This window comes from Fistularia commersonii, chromosome 35 (assembly GCF_037954325.1).
Source record: "Fistularia commersonii isolate RoL2024-O1a breed Wild chromosome 35, RoL_Fcom_v1.0, whole genome shotgun sequence".
Classification (NCBI taxonomy): Eukaryota; Metazoa; Chordata; class Actinopteri; order Syngnathiformes; family Fistulariidae; genus Fistularia; species Fistularia commersonii.
The window spans coordinates 2,907,501-2,912,500 of record NC_141318.1 but is presented as its reverse complement, the minus strand read 5'-3'; positions in this window follow the sequence as shown (position 1 = coordinate 2,912,500).

Genomic DNA, 5,000 nt, shown 5'->3' with positions numbered 1-5,000 from the left:
GGCGTATCGACAACCGTGATTGGATCATCCGATCGTATTTCGAATCGTTCCGTATTTGAATTTTGACGTCGCACGTCCGCGGAGACGGTTGGGATTACTCAAAGGAACGCCATTGCGCTACATCCCGGACGCAACGCAGCGCTTCCTGTTAGAAAACAAAGCAACCGCCAGAGCAGTGGTGACACGGTGAAAATCAGAACCCTGGATCCGGAGTGTGTCCTCGGAGGACGGGCCGAGAGGAGTTTAAGTACACAGATTGTCTCACACACACACACACACACACACACACAGAGTTTCCACTGAGGATGTGTGTGGACAGAGATACCCTGTCAGATGTCCTGGTGTCGCCTCACATCTCGGACCCTTGTCAATGGCGTGGGAAGCGCTTCCTAAACCCCCCCCCCCCCCTCCGCACACACACACACACACACACACACACACGGACGCCACCCGTCTTTTGTTCTGTCCTGTTCGTATGTGGAGGGGGGATGAACAAACGCTGGTTCCCCGTGCGCCCCTTGGTGATGTCACCCCTGGAGCGCCGTCCCAGGGATGATGATGTCAGCCGCCGCCAGCCCAACAGGAAAAATCTGGACGGACGACGTTCCCGTCAGCTAGACTACCCCCCCCCTTTCCGTGCACATTGGCAGTGCGCGTGTGTTCAAAGACCCGCCTCCTGAGAGGAAACGCACCGACCAGATGCGGCAGGTCGGTCGTCCGTGATTGGCAGGCGACGCCTCCGAGTCAAACCCCGCCCCCCTCGCCACACTGACAGCCGGGATTGGCCGGAGCCACCCGAAGAGAAGTGAGTTCATTCTTGTTGAAGTCATCCATCAGGGAATTCAATTACTTTCCAGCTGCTATGAAGGATCGAAATACTGCCAACGTGCCAGCAGATGGTATCTTTACTTGTAGACTGGTATCTTTACTTTACAACTTTCCTATTTTTGCACATGGACTGGAGTATCTTTACATTCAGCTACTGCGCTTTACTCAAAGAGTATGTTTACATGCAGACCAGTATCATTACACACAGCGTAGTATCTTTACATTCAGACTAGTATTTTTACACAGAGTAGTATCTTTACATTCAGACGAGTATCTTTACACGAAGAGTAGTATCTTTACATTCAGACTAGTATTTTTACACAGAGTAGTATCTTTACATTCAGACGAGTATCTTTACACGAAGAGTAGTATCTTTACATTCAGACGAGTATCTCTACACGAAGAGTAGTATCTTTACCTTCAGACTAGTATCTTTACACAAAGAGTAGTATGTTTACAGGCAGACTAGTATCTCTACAATCTAGAATAATATCTTTAAATGCAGAGTAGTATCTTTACATGTAGAGTAGTATTTTTACACGTACACAGTAGTATCTTTACATGAAGAGTAGTATGTTTACAGGCAGACTAGTATGTTTACATGCAGACCAGTATCTTTACACACAGACAAGTATCTTTACACAAAAACAGTAGTATCTTTACACACAGACTAGTATCTTTACACGCAGAGTAGTATTTTTACAAGTGGACTAGTATCTTTACATCTGGACAGTAGTATTTTCACACATGCAGAGTTGTATCTGTAAATGCCCACAATAGTATATTTTACACACAAACCGTATCTTTACAGGGAGACAATCTAGTGTTTGCACGCAAACAGAAGTTTATTTTGGACATGGACAGCAGTACTTGAACACAGAGACTATCATCTGACACACAGAATGAAATACCGTCTGAAACAGAACCTTTACGCTCTACACCTCTGGCACCGTGCGCTCCGGTCCGACGTGCACGCCCTTGGCCGCGGGCCAGGCAGGTCCAGCTGGGCGGACAGGAAGTCCGGGTTCAAGCAGAGTCCACTCGGCCGGACGCTCGCATTCCTCTTCTCATTGGCTCCCTGGACCGTAACAAATTGGAAAAGGTTGAACGGCTCGCAGGTCGCCTCCTCCTGGGCGGCGGGGGCGGAGCTAGCGCTCGATGCTGAGCGCTACCATTGGCTAGAATCAGGCGATGCAAGTTGTTCATCTCACCTTTGATGCTAGTTCGGATTTAATGTAGCCGGAGGTCTGCAGGGTGTGACGGTGGACATGGCGCCCCCTAGTGGTCGGAGTCCTCAGTGGCGGATGTCATGTGACGTCATTGCCCGAACCCCCGCTGCCTCACTGCTGACTCCGCCCCCTACCCCGGCCTCGCCGCCTCGCCACATCCGATTGTCCTTCAGGCTCCACTTAGCTTTAGTGTTGACCTTTAGCCCGATGTTAGCGCTGTTGTTAGCGCCCCCGCCCTCCGCCCCATCCCGTAAACACCTCCACCCTTCAAACTCGCTCCATCCCAAACACGAGCCCCAGCCATCGTCAACGGCAACCGCTCTGTCCCGTCATCCGTCTGCCATCGCAGACGCCTCTTTGGGGTCGCTTCTCTGGCCAATCAGATTTCACCAGACGCCGTTATGTAACCCGAATGTTATTTCTTTACCAACCATCCTGTAGGGGGCGCCGTCGGGGTCCTGCATCTCCCCCAAAATGCACTTTGGATGTGATTGTGTGTTACATAACAGGGAGTGTGTGTGTGTGTGTGTGTGTGTGTGTGTGTGTGTAAGGGGGGGGGGGACAGTTGTACAGTCAAATCCAACCAATCAGAGTGGCGGTCAGCGGCGGTGAAAGGTTACGTAACCGTGCCGGTTTCCCCTGATGATTTTTTTTCAAGAGTAGAATCGTAACGATGACCATGAAAAAAAAATTGAGGCGAGCGGTGGCGGTGGCGGTGGCGGTGGCGGCGGCGGCGGCGGTCGCGTCACGCCGTTTGGCTGAAACGCCATCTGACAGGAAGTAGTCCCTCCGGCCGCCGACCTTCTCTCCGCCGCCAAACTCCTGGGGGGCTGGACTATCATCTAGGTGGAATGCTGATGCTGATTCCCACCGACACACACACACACACACACACACACACTCTGCCCATAACACGTCTCACATGCTATCAATAGCGCTCGTGTTCCCTGATGCCGGCCGCTGTTGACACAGTTGGTGTTTGTGCGATAGAGGCGGTTATCTGCCCCCCCGCTCCCAATCAGCTGGCGCTCCGTCCGTCCACGTCCAAAGATAGATCCTGTTGTGGCGATAGAGTGTGTGTGTGTGTGTGGGTGTGTGTTATATTTGGATGTACACACTGGATCTCTGACAGCCGTTACTCACTGGCTTCCTGTTTGATCGTGCTGGAATATCAGCTTTCATTGGTTATTGTGTTAATTATAAGCCAGTGGAATTTTATTTCACGTTCTGCAGGGTGGGAGAAGATGGGATGGAGGCTAATGTCAACGTTAGCGTAGCCGCAGCTAATCACCACCGACCGCAGCCGCCGTGGCTAATGGGTGCACGTGGATGTTTTTTGAGTTAGCTTGCAGCAGTAGGCTAAGCACATGCTAACATACGCTAGTTTTTATTTTTTTTTACCGGGCTGGAGGAGAGCGAGAGGGAGTGCGGTTGGATGATTGACAGCTGACCCGTCCGGGTTAAGCCCCGCCCCTCGCTCCAGAGCCAGCAGTGATTGGCTCCAGCCTGTGAATGAATGAAGAAATGAACGCTAATCCTGGCGAGCACAGATTAGCAGCTGTAATTTAATCCCCTGACGAGTTTCCCGCTGTTTGGGGCCTTTTCAGCACCACCAGCCGTTATATTGTGAAACCGCGAGGTGTAATTACACAATTATTGCCATGTTTATCTGGGACAGATGTGTGTGTGTGTGTGTGCGCGAAGTGAACAGTGAAGTTCTCCCTCTGGATTCCTATAAGACCAAGCTTTAGCATGCTAACTACTGTTAGCGGGCTTTTATTTTGAAAGGATGGTGTTGGGGTTGTTTCCAGGGTTACGGGCTGATTCGCGGCCAAAACTGTTTTGATTCTAATCAGAGCCGGTGTTTCCCAGACGGACTCCAGCTGTCCGCCGGATGACTTGGCGGGCCTGTGCACGTTCCGTGCGCACGCCGCGCACATGCCATGCTCTCCAGGCTCCCGACCCTGATGATCCGTTACCTGTAATGCATGTCTGTCTCAGAATGGTGGTCACCGTGCACGTCCTGACGGGACGGCTGCACGGTGCACGCCAGCTTACACACACACACACACACACACACACACACACACACACACACACTGGAAGCAGTCATATGTTGTAGATCAGGGGTGGGCGATTATTTTGGCTGGTGAGCCACATTTCTTTTAATTTGATTCAGTTTTTTTAATTTAATTTTTTAATTTAATTTAATTTTTATGTGCAGGCCTACTAGGTAGCATGTAATTTGAACAAAATGTAAATTGCAAGTTAAATATTTACATTTTTTGGCATTTTATTTCAACTTTAAAATGATTAATGATCGTATAAATGTACCGACATTATCCTGTATGCAATCATCCATGGAATGTGAAACACGAGGAAAAAGTAAGAAGTTTCTAAATTAGATATCGATTGAAAATACGTCAAAGAAAATTCTTCTCTCCGAGCCCCTTGGATGTTACGACTGTGTAACAACCGTGTAACAATTGTGTAACGACTGCGTTATTAATCGAAGTGACTCAGGATTTTTTTTTTTTTTTTTTTTTTCCACTAGCTCATCTCAAATTCATTTCACAACTTCGCAGGAGTCTTTTTTTTTTTTCTTTAAGAGAAAGTCTTGCATCACCATTCGGGAATCCGGCGGCTGGCTTGGAAACGGCGCGGTGGACGTGAGTGGGCGTCGTGAGTAATGATGTTTGGCAGCCGCCCGTGTTTGTCTGGATCTCTCGGTGTCGCGGTCGGAGAGGGGGATTCGGGGGGGAAGATGGGCGCAGCACAAGATGTCCCCGAGGTTGATTTAATGCCTGCAGACAGGAAATCTGGAGAAGTTAACCCGGATGTGCGGCGGCGAAGCAGGAGTCTTGAGTTTTGACATTTTTGCAGCTTCGGAGAACGAAGGCAGGTTATTCTTAGAGGACAGCGCGACCTCAAGGTCTGAGCCAC